Source organism: Leuresthes tenuis, unplaced genomic scaffold (assembly GCF_036924035.1).
Source record: "Leuresthes tenuis unplaced genomic scaffold, fLeuTen1.0.hap1 SCAF_6, whole genome shotgun sequence".
In the NCBI taxonomy this organism is placed as follows: domain Eukaryota; kingdom Metazoa; phylum Chordata; class Actinopteri; order Atheriniformes; family Atherinopsidae; genus Leuresthes; species Leuresthes tenuis.
Window position 1 is genome coordinate 32900395 of NW_027325360.1, and position 16558 is coordinate 32916952.

Here is a 16558-nt window from a genome sequence, read left to right on the forward strand (position 1 = left end):
GATCCCACATTTGTTGATAGGCATTCATTTATTTCTTCACTTCTGATGAAGTTTCAACAATAAACAACAAACTTTGTATTATGAGAAAGAACCAGACTCATTCTTCAGGAATCCGAAAATAAGCTCTATTTTACGAGTTATGCACGAATTCGGATTCTCCTATAAAACGAATTCCTTAACTCTAACCAAGTTAAGATTGCTTTGTCCTTCATATTTATTCATGTCTAATCAAGTTTCAACGATAAACAACGTTGTACTTTGTAGAATGAGAAAGAACTTCTTCAGCAATAAGCATCTCTCGACATATGACGAAATACAGATTTTGCTATAAAATTAATTCCTTCTATCAGCCTGACTTAAAACTGTTTGTCCTCCTTATTTATCCACTTCAAATCAAGTTTCAACAATTAAAAAAATGTTGTAGTTTGAGAAAAAAACAACTTAATCTTAAGCAATCAGTAGGGTAAGAAAGGGTAAGAAAAGGTGCAAATGCCAACAATACATTACTAAAAGGTGGAGCGGAAGTATTCGGCTGCAAGTAGGTGCGAATGCCTGACAATGTATGATCAAAAGAGGGAGCGGAGGTTTTCGGCTGCAAGGTCTGAATGTCCAACCATAATTTGTAAAAACCGGGGAAGAAAAGGCTCGAAAGCCCGACTATACACCATCAAAAGCGGGAGCGGAGGTGTTCGGCTGCAAGTAGGTGTGAATGTTCGACCATAATTTGTAAAAAGCGGGTAAGAAAAGGTTCGAATGCCCGACTATATATTAACCAAAGCAGGAGGAGAGGTCTTCGGATAAGAGTGGGTGAGAATTTACAACCATAATCTATAAAATGCGGTGAAAAAAAAGGTGTGAATACCCCATAGAACACTAAAAGGTAGAGCGGAAGTGTTCGGCTGCAAGAAGGTGTGAATGTCTGACCATAGTTTGTAAAAAGCGGGTAAGAAAAGGTTCGAATGCCCGAACATACACCATCAAAGGAGGGAGCGGAGGTGTTCCGCTGTAAGAAGGTGTGAATGTCCGACCATAGTTGGCAAAAAGCAGGTAAGAAAAGGTTAAAATACCCGATTGTACACAATCAATAGCGGGAGCAGAGTTGTTCCGCTACTAAAAGGTGTGAAAGTCCGACCATGGTTTGTAAAAAGCGGGTAAGAAAAGGTGCGAATGCCCGACAATGTATGATCAAAAGAGGGAGCGGAGGTTTTCAGCTGAAACAAGGTCTGAATGTCCATCCATATTTTGTAAAAATCTGGGAAGAAAAGGCTCGAAAGCCCGACTATACACCATCAACAGCTGGAGCGGAGGTGTTCAGCTGCAAGAAGGTCTGAATGTCCATCAATAATTGCTAGAAAACATGGAAGAGAATTTTCGAATATCAAACCGCACATGATCATAAGCGGGAGAGGAGGTGTTCAAATGCAAGAAGGTGTGAATGTCCAGCCATAATTGGCAAAAAGCAGGTAAGAAAAGGTTAAAATACCCTATTGTACACAATCAATAGCGGGAGCAGAGTTGTTCCGCTACTAAAAGGTGTGAAAGTCCGACCATGAATTGTAAAAAGCGGGTAAGAAAAGGCGCGAATGCCCGACAATGTATGATCAAAAGAGGGAGCGGAGGTTTTCGGCTGAAAGAAGGTCTGAATGTCCATCCATAATTTGTAAAAATCGGGGAAGAAAAGGCTCGAAAGCCAAACTATACACCATCAACAGCTGGAGTGGAGGTGTTCAGCTGCAAGAAGGTCTGAATGTCCATCAATAATTGCTAGAAAACATGGAAGAGAATTTTCGAATATCAAACCGCACATGATCATAAGCGGGAGAGGAGGTGTTAAAATGCAAAAGTGTGAATGTCCACCCATAATTACTGCAAAATGGGTAAGAAAAGGTACGAATGCCCAACCATACATCATCAAAAGCAGGAGTGGATGTGTTCGGCTACAAGAAGGTTTTAATGTCCGACCATAGTTTGTAAAAAGCGGGTAAGAAAAGGTTCGAATGCCCGAACATACACCATCAAAAGAGGGAGCGGAGGTGTTCCACTGTAAGAAGGTGTGAATGTCTGACCATAGTTGGTAAAAAGCGGGTAAGAAAAGGTGAAAATACCCGACTGTACACAATCAATAGCGGGAGCGGAGTTGTTCGGCTACTAAAAGGTGTGAAAGTCCGACCCTGGTTTGTAAAAAGCGGGTAAGAGAAGGTGCGAATGCCCGACAATGTATGATCAAAAGAGGGAGCGGAGGTTTTCGGCTGCAAGAAGGTCTGAATGTCCATCAATAATTGCTTTAAAACAAGGAAGTAAATTTTCGAATATCAAAACGCAACTGATCATAAGCGGGAGAGGAGGTGTTCGGCTGCAAGAAGGTGTGAATGTCCACCCATAATTCATGAAAAATGGGTAAAAAAAAGGTGCGAATGCCTAACAATACATTATCAAAAGCAGGTGTGAATGTCAGATCATAATTTGTAAAAAGCTGATGAGAAAGGGTGAGAATGCCCGACTATACACCATCAAATGCGGGAGCGGAGGTGTTCGGCTCTGAGTAGGTGTGAATGTCCGACCATAATTGCTGAAGAATGTGTTAGAAAAGGTAAGAATGCTGGACCATACATCATCAAAAGCGGGAGAGGTGGTGTTCGGCTGCAAAAAGGTGTGACTGTTCGACTAAAGTTTGTAAAAAGAGGGTAAGACAAGGTGCGAATGCCTGACAATGTATGATCAAAAGCGGGAGCGGAGGTGTTCAGCTGCAAGAAGGTCTACATGTCCATCAATAATTGCTAGAAAACATGAAAGAAACTTTTCGAAAATCAAACCGCACATGATCATAAGTGGGATAGGAGGTGTTCAGCTGCAAGGTGTGAATGTCCACCCATAATTCCTGAAAAATGGGCACAAAAAAGGTGTGAATGCCCAACCATACATCATCAAAAGCAGGAGTGGAAGTGTTCGGCTACAAGAAGGTGTGAATGTCCGACCATAGTTGGTAAAAAGCGGGTAAGAAAAGGTTAAAATACCCGACTGTACAAAATCAATAGCGGGAGCGGAGTTGTTCGGCTACAAGAAGGTGGGAAAGTCCGACCATGGTTTGTAAAAAGCAGTTAAGAAAAGGTTCGAATATCCAACCAAACATAATCAAAAGCGGGAGCAGAGCTGTTCGACTGCAAGTAGGTGTGAATGTCCAGCCATAATTACTCACAAACGGGGGAAGAAAAGGTAGTATTGCCAGACCATACATGATCAAAACAGGGAGCGGAGGTTCAGCTGCAAGGTGTGAATGTCTGACTATAGTTTGTAAAAAGCGGGTAAGACAAGGTGCGAATGCCCGACAATGTATGATCAAAAGAGAGAGCGGAGGTGTTCGGCTGCAAGGTCTGAATGTCCAACCATAATTTGTAAAAACCGGGTAAGAAAAGGCTCGAAAGCCCGACTATACATCATCAAAAGCGGGAGCGGAGGTGTCCAGCTGTGAGTAGGTGTGAATGTCCGACCATAATTGCTGAAAAATGTGTTAGAAAAGGTCTGGACCATACATCATCAAAAGCGGGAGAGGTGGTGTTCGGCTGCAAGAAGGTGTGAAAGTCCGACAATGGTTTGTAAAAAGCGGGTAATAAAAGGTTCGAATGCCCGAATATACATCATCAAAAGCGGAAGCGGAGGTGTTCGGATGCAAGAAGGTGTGAACGTCCGACCAAACTTTGTAAAAAGCAGTGAAAAGCGAGAAAAAGCTTTTCGTGAGTTCTGCAGGATTTGGGATTTTGCTTATAAAATGCATTACTTCACTCAAACTATGTTAAAACTGATTTGTCCTTCATAATTACCATGTCTAGAAAGATTTAAACAAAAAAACAACGTTGTACTTTGCAGTAAAAGAAAGAGCAAATCTAAAGTTTCAGGAATCCGAGTATAAGCCTGCTTTCATGAGTTCTGCACGATTTCGGATTTTGCTATAAAATGAATTGCTTTGCTCAAACCAAGTTAAAACTGCTTTGTCCTTCCATATTCATCAATGTCTAGATCGACTTCAACAAAGAAAAACATTGGACTTTGCAGTAGAAGAAGTAGAAATCCATCTACACATTGATAAATATGAAGGACAAAGCAGTTCCCACTTGCCCATAAGAAAATAAACTTATTCTCGGATTCCTGATCCTTCAGTTTTGCTCTTTCTTCTACTGCAAAATACAATGTTGTTCTTTGTTGAAGTCGATCTTGACATTGATAAATATGAATGAAAAAGCAGTTTTAACTTGGTTTGAGTGAATGAATTCATTCTATACATAAAATCCGAAATCGTGCAGAACTCATGAAAATAAGCTTATTCTCGGATTCCTAAAACTTTTGATTGGCTCTTTCTTTTACTGCAAAGTACAACGTTGTTTTTTTGTTTAAATCTATCGAGACATTGATAAATATGAAGGTAAAAGCCGTTTTAACATAGTTTGAGTGAAGGAATTGATTTTATAGATAAAATCCCAAATCATGCAGAACTCCTCAAAAGGGGCGTATGGCTTAATCACAAGTGTGGCTCTTTCTCATTCAGGGTAGTATGAGGAAGTTTATGCTTGAAATATATGTAGAAATGGGTACATATGAAGGACAAAGCAGTGTTAACTTAGTTTGAGTGAAGGAATTCATTTTATACATAAAATCCCAAATCATGCAGAACGTATGAAAAGAAGCTTATTCTCGGATTCCTGATCCTTCAGTTTTGCTCTTTCTTCTACTGCAAAATACAATGTTGTTCTTTGTTGAAGTCGATCTAGACATTGATAAATATGAAGGAAAAGGTGGTTTTAACTTAGTTTGCGTGAAGGAATTAATTTTATACATAAAATCCGAAATCGTGCAGAACTCATGAAAATAAGCTTATTCTCGGATTCCTAAAACTTTTGATTTGCACTTTCTTTTACTTCAAAGTACAACGTTGTTTTTTGTTGAAATCTATCTAGACATTGATAAATACCAGCCGAAACTCTGCTGCCGCTTTTGATAATTTATGGTTGGGCATTCTTACCTTTTCTTACCCGCTTTTTACAAATTATGATCTTACATTCACACCTACTTGCAGTCGAACACCTTCTCATCCACTAATGATCATGTGCGGTTGGGCTTTCGCACCTTTTCTTACCCATTTTTCAGTAATTATGGGTGGACATTCAGACCTTCTTGCAGCCGAAAACCTCCGCTCCTCTTTTGATCATACATTGTCGGGCATTCACACCTTGTCTTACCCGCTTTTTACAAACTTTAGTCGGACATTCAAACCTTCTTGCAGCTGAACCACCTCCGCTCCCTGTTTGGATCATATATGGTCTGGCAATAGTACCTTTTCTTACCCGTTTGTGAGTAATTATGGCTGGACATTCACACCTACTTGCAGCCGAACACAACCTCTCCCGCTTTTGATGATATATGGTCTGGCATTCTTACCTTTTCTAACACATTTTTCAGCAATTATGGTCGGACATTCACACCTACTCACAGACGAACACCTCCGCTCCCACATTTGATAGTGTATAGTCGGGCATTCTCACCCTTTCTCAACAGCTTTTTGCAAATTATGATCTGATATTCACACCTACTTGCAGTCGAACAGCTCTGCTCCCGCTTTTGATTATGTTTGGTTGGATATTCGAACATTTTCTTAACTGCTTTTTACAAACTTTGGTCGGACGTTCACACCGTCTTGCAGCCGAACACCTCCGCTTCCGCTTTTGATGGTATATAGTCGGAAATTCGAGCCTTTTCTTACCCGCCTATTACTTACTATGGTTGGACATTCAAACCTTCTTGTAGCCGAACACATCAGCTCCTGCTTTTGATGATGTATGATTTGGCATTCGCACCTTTTCTTACCCATTTTTCAGTAATTTTTGGTCGGACATTCAGACCTTCTTGCACCTGAACACCTCTGCTCCCGCTTTTGATGGTGTATAGTCGGGCTTTCGAGCCTTTTCTTCCCCGATTTTTACAAATTTTTGGTCGGACATTCAGACCTTCTTGCACCTGAACACCTCCGCTCCCTCTTTTGATCATACATTGTCGGGCATTCGCACCTTTTCTTACCCGCTTTTTACAAACTTTAGTCGGACATTAACACCTTCTTGCAGCTTAACCACCTCCGCTCCCTGTTTTGATCATGTATGGTCTGGCAATACTACCTTTTCTTACCCATTTGTGAGTAATTATGGCTGGACATTCACACCTACTTGCAGCCGAACACCACCTCTCCCGCTTTTGATGATGTATGGACCGGCATTCTTACCTTTTCTAACACATTTTTCAGCAATTATGGTTGGAGATTCACACCTACTCACAGCCGAACACCTCCGCTCCCGCATTTGATGGTGTATATTCGGGCATACGAACCTGTTCTTACCCGCTTTTTACAAACCATGGTCGGACTTTCACACCTTCTTGTAGCTGAACAACTCCGCTCCCTCTTTTGATTGTGTACAGTCGGGCATACAAACCTGTTCTTACCCGCTTTTTACAAACTATGGTCGGACATTCACACCTTCTTGCAGCCGAACACCACCTCTCCCGCTTTTGATGATGTATGGTCCAGTATTCTTACCTTTTCTAACACATTTTTCAGCAATTATGGTCGGACATTCACACCTACTCACAGCTGGACACCTCCGCTCCCGCTTTTGATGATGTATAGTCGGGCTTTCGAGCCTTTTCTTACCCGGTTTTTACAAATTATGGTTGGACATTCAGACCTTGCAACCGAACACCTCTGCTCTCTCTTTTGATCATACATTGTCGGGCATTCGCACCTTGTCTTACCCGCTTTTTACAAACTATAGTCAGACATTCACACCTTGCAGCTGAACCTCCGCTCCCTGTTTTGATCATGTATGGTCTGGCAATACTACCTTTTCTTCCCCCGTTTGTGAGTAATTATGGCTGGACATTCACACCTACTTGCAGCCGAACACAACCTCTCCCGCTTTTGATGATATATGGTCTGGCATTCTTACCTTTTCTAACACATTTTTCAGCAATTATGGTCGGACATTCACACCTACTCACAGACGAACACCTCCGCTCCCACATTTGATAGTGTATAGTCGGGCATTCTCACCCTTTCTCAACAGCTTTTTGCAAATTATGATCTGATATTCACACCTACTTGCAGTCGAACAGCTCTGCTCCCGCTTTTGATTATGTTTGGTTGGATATTCGAACATTTTCTTAACTGCTTTTTACAAACTTTGGTCGGACGTTCACACCGTCTTGCAGCCGAACACCTCCGCTTCCGCTTTTGATGGTATATAGTCGGAAATTCGAGCCTTTTCTTACCCGCCTATTACTTACTATGGTTGGACATTCAAACCTTCTTGTAGCCGAACACATCAGCTCCTGCTTTTGATGATGTATGATTTGGCATTCGCACCTTTTCTTACCCATTTTTCAGTAATTTTTGGTCGGACATTCAGACCTTCTTGCACCTGAACACCTCTGCTCCCGCTTTTGATGGTGTATAGTCGGGCTTTCGAGCCTTTTCTTCCCCGATTTTTACAAATTTTTGGTCGGACATTCAGACCTTCTTGCACCTGAACACCTCCGCTCCCTCTTTTGATCATACATTGTCGGGCATTCGCACCTTTTCTTACCCGCTTTTTACAAACTTTAGTCGGACATTAACACCTTCTTGCAGCTTAACCACCTCCGCTCCCTGTTTTGATCATGTATGGTCTGGCAATACTACCTTTTCTTACCCATTTGTGAGTAATTATGGCTGGACATTCACACCTACTTGCAGCCGAACACCACCTCTCCCGCTTTTGATGATGTATGGACCGGCATTCTTACCTTTTCTAACACATTTTTCAGCAATTATGGTTGGAGATTCACACCTACTCACAGCCGAACACCTCCGCTCCCGCATTTGATGGTGTATATTCGGGCATACGAACCTGTTCTTACCCGCTTTTTACAAACCATGGTCGGACTTTCACACCTTCTTGTAGCTGAACAACTCCGCTCCCTCTTTTGATTGTGTACAGTCGGGCATACAAACCTGTTCTTACCCGCTTTTTACAAACTATGGTCGGACATTCACACCTTCTTGCAGCCGAACACCACCTCTCCCGCTTTTGATGATGTATGGTCCAGTATTCTTACCTTTTCTAACACATTTTTCAGCAATTATGGTCGGACATTCACACCTACTCACAGCTGGACACCTCCGCTCCCGCTTTTGATGATGTATAGTCGGGCTTTCGAGCCTTTTCTTACCCGGTTTTTACAAATTATGGTTGGACATTCAGACCTTGCAGCCGAACACATCCGCTCTCTCTTTTGATCATACATTGTCGGGCATTCGCACCTTGTCTTACCCGCTTTTTACAAACTATAGTCAGACATTCACACCTTGCAGCTGAACCTCCGCTCCCTGTTTTGATCATGTATGGTCTGGCAATACTACCTTTTCTTCCCCCGTTTGTGAGTAATTATGGCTGGACATTCACACCTACTTGCAGCCGAACACAACCTCTCCCGCTTTTGATGATATATGGTCTGGCATTCTTACCTTTTCTAACACATTTTTCAGCAATTATGGTCGGACATTCACACCTACTCACAGACGAACACCTCCGCTCCCACATTTGATAGTGTATAGTCGGGCATTCTCACCCTTTCTCAACAGCTTTTTGCAAACTATGATCTGATATTCACACCTACTTGCAGTCGAACAGCTCTGCTCCCGCTTTTGATTATGTTTGGTTGGATATTCGAACATTTTCTTAACTGCTTTTTACAAACTTTGGTCGGACGTTCACACCGTCTTGCAGCCGAACACCTCCGCTTCCGCTTTTGATGGTATATAGTCGGAAATTCGAGCCTTTTCTTACCCGCCTATTACTTACTATGGTTGGACATTCAAACCTTCTTGTAGCCGAACACATAAGCTCCTGCTTTTGATGATGTATGATTTGGCATTCGCACCTTTTCTTACCCATTTTTCAGTAATTTTTGGTCGGACATTCAGACCTTCTTGCACCTGAACACCTCTGCTCCCGCTTTTGATGGTGTATAGTCGGGCTTTCGAGCCTTTTCTTCCCCGATTTTTACAAATTTTTGGTCGGACATTCAGACCTTCTTGCACCTGAACACCTCCGCTCCCTCTTTTGATCATACATTGTCGGGCATTCGCACCTTTTCTTACCCGCTTTTTACAAACTTTAGTCGGACATTAACACCTTCTTGCAGCTTAACCACCTCCGCTCCCTGTTTTGATCATGTATGGTCTGGCAATACTACCTTTTCTTACCCATTTGTGAGTAATTATGGCTGGACATTCACACCTACTTGCAGCCGAACACCACCTCTCCCGCTTTTGATGATGTATGGACCGGCATTCTTACCTTTTCTAACACATTTTTCAGCAATTATGGTTGGAGATTCACACCTACTCACAGCCGAACACCTCCGCTCCCGCATTTGATGGTGTATATTCGGGCATACGAACCTGTTCTTACCCGCTTTTTACAAACCATGGTCGGACTTTCACACCTTCTTGTAGCTGAACAACTCCGCTCCCTCTTTTGATTGTGTACAGTCGGGCATACAAACCTGTTCTTACCCGCTTTTTACAAACTATGGTCGGACATTCAAACCTTCTTGTAGCCGAACACATCCACTCGTGCTTTTGATGATGTATGGTTGGGCATTCGCACCTTTTCTTACCCATTTTTCAGTAATTATGGGTGGATATTCACACCTTCTTGCAGCGGAACACCTCCTCTCCCGCTTATGATTATGTGCAGTTTGATATTCGAAAATTTTCTTTCATGTTTTATAGCAATTATTGATGGACATTCATACCTTCTTGAAGCCGAACACATCCACTCCTGCTTTTGATGATGTATGGTTGGGCATTCGAACCTACTTGTTGCCCGTTTTTCATTAATTATGGGTGGACATTCACACCTTGTCGCAGCCAAACACCTCCGCTCCCTGTTTTGATCATGTATGTTTTGACATTCGCACCTTTTCTCACCTGCTTTTTACTATTGTCGTTCAATCACAGCTTCCTCTCCACCATAATTGTATGGTAGGAAATTCTCACCCACTCTCATCCGAAGACCTCTCCTCCCGCTTTTGTTAATATTTAGTCGGGCATTCGAACCTTTTCTTACCCACTTTTTACAAATTATGGTCGAACATTCACACCTACTTGCAGCTGAATACTTCCGCTCCACCTTTTAGTGATGTATGGTTGGCATTTGCACCTTTTGTTACCCTCTTTTTATACTGATTGCTGAAGATTAAGTTGTTCTTTCTCAAACTACAATTTTTTTTTAATTGTTGAAACTTGATTTGAAGTGGATAAATAAGGAGGACAAACAGTTTTAAGTCACGCTGATAGAAGAAATTAATTTTATAGCAAAATCTGTATTTCGTCATATGTCGAGAGATGCTTATTGCTGAAGAAGTTCTTTCTCATTCTACAAAGTACAACGTTGTTTATCGTTGAAACTTGATTAGACATGAATAAATATGAAGGACAAAGCAGTCTTAACTTGGTTTGAGTTAATTAATTCTTTTTATAGGAGAATCCGAATTCGTGCTTATTTTCGGATTCCTGAAGAATGAGTCTGGTTCTTTCTCATAATACAAAGTTTGTTGTTTATTGTTGAAACTTCATCAGAAGTGAAGAAATAAATGAATGCCTATCAACAAATGTGGGATCTAAACTCTACTGCTTCCTCTAAAATAATTTCTTTTCTCAATTCAGAAATGTGTGTGTGTAAGTCACAACACCCGTGACACCAAAACGGCTTTCTTTTCTCTCTTTTCTCTACACTCTGCACTATGAGCACACACACCAAATCAGAAAGGCTTTTTTCTCTCTTTTCTACATTATGGACTGTGGGGACACAAAACCGCTCTCTCTTTTTTTTTTTGATTGTGTGCCAGGGCGTTGTCTCACGTATTAGATTATGCTTAAGATACGAATGGGTTTATCAGTCATATCAGAATCCATACATACTGATCCTCCCGTAATAAAATGGTCGGATCTTATCAAACACACTTTGTTTCTTGTGACAATCAAGTCAGCGAAACAGCGTATACACGTCAAGACACTGAATCAAGTTTGCCACAAGAACTCATAAGTTTGGCAGTATTGCTCTGCCGTCAGCAATCATACACCCATTTTATTTTCGTGAGACATGTGCAGGCACCTGTTCATCTACTGTTCTATCACTATGAATTAGTTTATCTATTATCAATAAGGATACTTCTACAACTACTATCAAAGTATGTCCAGACTTCTTATGTTGTCAGTTGCTATATATGAATAAGTGGGTAGCTACTGACAAGCATTAAGCATGTCACACAGCCCAAACATATAACATTTCAGGACACACCACACAGTTAACAACCACAGTGAAGTGTCAAAGCCCAAACATTCAACAGGACACTTACATAACAGATTCAAATCAAACAGTCAGACAACATACAAGAACATATACCCCAGCCGGCATTGCTCCCTGCCTATTTCCCTACAGCTCACTATGTGTGCGCACACCTTTATTCACAAACTCTTCAACTTATACTCTTTTACCGAAGCTGCTACAGCTCGATTGGCCGAATACCCTTAGATCCTATTTCGGTGAATTTGACATCTGCCTTACATGTAACAGATTAGCGGTTTAGCAGTTTTAATTTAGTTTGAGTGAAGGAATTCATTTTATAGCAAAATCCGAAATCGTGAAGCACTCATGAAAGTAAGCTTATTCTCGGATTCCTGAAACTTTAGATTTGCTCTTTCTTTTACTGCAAAGTACAACGTTGTTTTTTTTGTTTAAATCTTTCTAGACATGGTAAATATGAACGACAAAGCAGTTTTAACATAGTTTGAGTGAAGGAATTCATTTTATAGATAAAATCCCAAGAGTCTGCAGAGAAAAGAGAGTGAATGCGAAGTAGACTTTAACACGGCTATGGGAGCGAGCCGAGTGTCGGCTAACCGAATTGCTTGAAAGAAACGCGACACCGAATGAGCGGTCAGAACAAAGCCTCAATATGGGATTCTCGTGGTGTTTTTGTTGCTGCCTTGTCTTTTGCATAGAGTAAAAGACAAGGCAGCCATCGAATAGGGCCCGATTGTTCCTACTTGGTCAGCCGAGGAGCAAGGGGGGGGGGGGGGGCAAGCGTCTCAACCAAGCAAAGCTCACCATGGGGAAGGTGGCTATACCAACTAGCCTGATGCCCTGCTCCCGCAGTGACGGATAATCGTACTCTGGTTTCTCTTCATAACATACAAGTCTTTCGCCTTTTACTAAAGACTTCCGTGGAGAGCAGCACTAATGAGTTGTTTCTATTATTGGCAGGCTTTACCTTTGCGGGTGAAGCCCTTTCTGTCTGTGCAAAAGAAATCTTGCTACTTTGCAGAGTGACTTCTCTGAGTAGAGTCGCCTTACTTGTTGCGACTGTGCCGATGTTCGAAGCTGGAGTGCAAAGTTGTTGCTTGAATGGTGCTTGCTGGAGCATGCGGGAGTGCAAAGTTATACCATTTAAAAGGGCTGAAGAGTGCTCAGTGCAGCGGGTGGGCGGAGGTGCAACGTGACACTCTGGCCACCTATGGCCATAAAAAGAACACTGCTACAAGTGCGCATTGTGCCAGCAAGGGCCCTCGGACCTGAAACAGTGGACAGTTATCGCTTCTCGGCCTTTTAGCTAAGATCAAGTGTAGTATCTGTTCTTATCAGTTTAATATGTCCTCTATACGAGGACAACATATTAAATGGATTTTTAAGAATAGGAGTTGAAAAAGAAGCTTGCTCCGTTCACTCCAAGCCTCGACCCGGTACTGCAGTGCCGCTGGGAACGGTGCGCTCTCCTCTGCTCTTGTGAAAAAGCAAACAGCGGTGCAGGATGGAAGTTTCAGGGAGCCCAAGATGAAACTTTCTTTTAATCTGCTGAGAAAAGAGAGTGAATGCGAAGTGGACTTTAACACGGCCCTGGGAGCGAGCCGAGTGCGGGCTAACCGGGAGAATTGCTTGAAAGAAACGCGACACCGAATGAGTGGTCAGAACAAAGCCTCAATACGGTGCTCCCGTGGTGTTTGTGGCTGCCTTGTCTTTTGCACAGAGTAAAAGACAAGGCAGCCATCGAATAGATTGTTTCTACTTGGTCAGCCGAGGAGCAGGGGGGGGGGGCAATCGTCTCAACCAAGCAAATCTCACCAAGTAGGAACAATCGGGCCCTTTTCGATGGCTGCAACACCTGAAAGAGATATTGATGCGAGACCCGATCAAATGCTTTTTCAAAGTCTAAATTTAAGATGACAAGCCGGGTGTTTCTGTCTCTAGCGTAATCAATGATGTCTCGAATCAGTACGAGGCTGTCGGTGAGTTGTCTCCCTGAGATGGCACAAGCTTGGTCTGGGTGAATTACCTCCTCTAAAACAGAGGACATCCGTGTCGCTAAAACCTTGCTAAAAAGTTTACAGTCAAAGTTTAAAAGTGTGATGGGCCTCCAATTCTTTAGGTCAGTCTTATCATTTTTTTTATAAAGTAGAGTCACTATTCCCACTCTAAAACTGTCAGGCAGTCGGTCGAGTTTTTCAAAATCTTTAAAAACATCTAAAATGTCTGATGATAAAAGGTCCCAATAGGTCAGATAGAATTCTGCAGGAAGCCCGTCTAAACCCGTAGCTCGACTTCTCTTAAAACCTGTTAGGCATTTTTTTTAACTCTAAAGCAGTAAAATTCTGTGTCAAGTGTGCATTCTCTTTTACGGTTTTGTCAACGAATTTTAAGATTTCTGACGATGTTTCCAAGTGCACTGGTTTCTCTTTGTACATGTTACTATAAAAGGTATGTACAGTTTCAATCATCTCTTGTGTGGATTTTGTTAAAAACCCATCTTCTCTTTTTAGATTTTGAATACACTCCTTTTTATTTATAACTTTCTTTCTTTTTCACCTTCCTCAATTTCCTGCTCCCTGCTTCTTACAAAAATTCCTTTACTCTTTATTTCTGCTAAAACTGACATTTCCTTTTTGACATCTTTGATTTCTTCTTTAAAGTCTATGCCACACTGATTTAGTTTAAAGTAGCGCTGTAAGCGTTTATGTAGTCCCATCATACATCTTTCCTTTTTTTACGTTTACCTTGCTGTTTAAAAAAAGTCTGGGTCGTTTCCTTCACCATTTCCCACCATTGTGCATGTGTTTCGTAGAGGTCTTGAAGGGTCTGCCACTCTTTATAACATTCCCTGTACTGACTGACTATGATTTCATCCTCCAACAGGGAACAGTTGAGTTTCCACAGACCACTTCCTACCGTCACACCAGAAGGGGGTGAAAGGGTGCAGGAGAGCATAAGGTGGTCTGAAAAGAAAACAGGGGTTAATCTAACATCAGTGTGTGGGCAATCTCTAGTAAAGAAATAATCAATGCGAGAGGCTCTGGTGCCATCATGACTAAACCAGGTGAAGCCCTCCTCTCTGGGATGCATGGTTTTAAAACAGTCAGTAAGCTTAAAATCCCTGCATATGCCCTGAAGTAAAATCGAAGTCTTATCCACTTTAAAATCTTTCCTGCTCAAGATACAGTTAAAATCCCCTCCTACAACTAAAGGTACTTGCCCTAGCATGTAAAGCTGTATATCTTCTAAGAGGTCATACCTTTCATTTTTTCCATTGAAACCATAAATATTTAAGAGGTTAAAGTCTTGCCCCATAAAATTCAAGTGTGCTAAGAGTGCCCGTCCGTCTCTCACCAATGTGCTACCTTTCACCAGAACATGCGGATTTTTAATTAGAATGGCCACACCATCATTTTTATTTTGATTTGAGCCACTCCATATCGATAAATGGGGCCACATTTCCTCCCATTGTCTATGGTTTTTTAAAAAAGGTAGTCCACATTCTTGTATTAAAAACACATCTGATTTTATGGAGTCTAAGAAGGATAAAATACTCTGGGCTCTTGTCTTTGATTTCACACTTCTCACATTTAGTGTTGAGAAGGTGAGAACCATTAAAAGCATAAAGGAAAGTAGGTATGTCATTTTCGTTTTTCTAAGTTATCAAAACAAATTACACAGGTTATTTCTTGGGAAACTAGCTCTTCCTTCATTTCTTTAGGTGAAAAGTGAGTAGGGTGATCTATATTTCCTTTTTGGACTCTCGGTGTTGGCCTCTGACGCAATGTTGCATTTAACTTTGAGTCCCTGGGGGTTGATTGCAGAGCTGAAGTTAAAAAGGAGACCTCATTTGGTGAGTCGGAGGGGAAGACTCTAGGTTCTTCCACTGAAGAACTGTCTGAAAGGGACCTAACCCTTCCCCTCTTCTCTGATACCACTGGGGAATCAGAGGCTCAGATGCCGTCCTCTTCGGCTGTTGACCTTCGGGGAGGTGAGTATCTTCACTAGACTCACCTGTCTGCTCTTCCTCCTCATTTAGCGTAGCTCCACCCTCTGCCTGTGAATTCTCACAGACTTCAACACTGAGTGGTGAGGCCTCTACAGGCCCCTCCCCTTTTTGCTCCTCACTTCCAATCCAAGCTTTTGGCGGGAAGTTTGAATTTATTGGGTCAACCTCTTCACTTTGTTCACCAACTGCCACCTTTGGTCCTTCTCTTTGTTGGCTTGACTGTGGCTTTACCGTCTTTAATTTGTTGGCAAAAGATTTAGGGCAATCTCTGAAGAGGTGATTTAATTCTCCACAGAGATTACATTTCCTGCCATTTGGACACTCTCCAAAAGTTTGCCCAATTTCTCTGCTCTTCCCACATAACACCTTGGTACAAGCCTCAACCAGGTGCCCATGCTCACCACACTTGCGGCAGAACTTGGGCTGCCCCTGGTAGTGGATGTAACCTCGGTTTTCAAGGTGGCCAGAGTGTCGCCCACCCGCTGCACTGAGCACTCTTCAGCCCTTTTAAATGGTATAACTTTGCACTCCCGCACGCTCCAGCAAGCACCATTCAAGCAACAACTTTGCACTCCAGCTTCGAACATCGGCACAGTCGCAACAAGTAAGGCGACTCTACTCAGAGAAGTCACTCTGCACAGTAAGAAGATTTCTTTTTCACAGACAGAAAGGGCTTCACCCGCAAAGGTAAAGCCTGCCAAAAATAGAAACAACTCATTAGTGCTGCTCTCCACAGAAATCTTTAGTAAAAGGCGAAAGACTTGTTATGAAGAGAAACCAGAGTACGATTATCCGTCACTGCGGGAGCAGGGCATCAGGCTAGTTGGCATAGCCACCTTCCCCATGGTGAGCTTTGCTTGGTTGAGACGCTTGCTCCCCCCCCCCCCCTTGCTTCTCGGCTGACCAACTAGGAACAATCGGGCCCTATTCGATGGCTGCCTTGTCTTTTACTCTGTGCAAAAGACAAGGCAGCAACAAAAACACCACGAGAATCCCATATTGAGGCTTTGTTCTGATCGCTCATTCGGTGTCGCGTTTCTTTCAAGCAATTCTCCCGGTTAGCCCACACTCGGCTCGCTCCCATAGCCGTGTTAAAGTCTACTTCGCATTCACTCTCTTTTCTCAGCAGACTCTTGGGATTTTATCTATAAAATGAATT

The 16558-nt window shown here is 42.3% G+C and overlaps 3 non-coding genes across 3 annotated transcripts; 2 read left to right on the plus strand and 1 right to left on the minus strand.

Annotated features, from left to right (window-relative positions):
- The first annotated feature begins 12254 nt into the window (after window positions 1-12254).
- LOC140310599 (U5 spliceosomal RNA) lies at window positions 12255-12368 on the plus strand. Its single transcript, XR_011916653.1, has one exon. It is a non-coding gene; the product is annotated as a U5 spliceosomal RNA (small nuclear RNA).
- Window positions 12369-12676: 308 nt separating this feature from the next.
- On the plus strand, window positions 12677-12860 carry LOC140310477 (U2 spliceosomal RNA). Its single transcript, XR_011916543.1, has one exon. It is a non-coding gene; the product is annotated as a U2 spliceosomal RNA (small nuclear RNA).
- A 3215-nt stretch (window positions 12861-16075) lies between these two features.
- Window positions 16076-16185, minus strand: LOC140310843 (U5 spliceosomal RNA). The gene has a single exon (XR_011916876.1). It is a non-coding gene; the product is annotated as a U5 spliceosomal RNA (small nuclear RNA).
- Window positions 16186-16558: the final 373 nt, after the last annotated feature.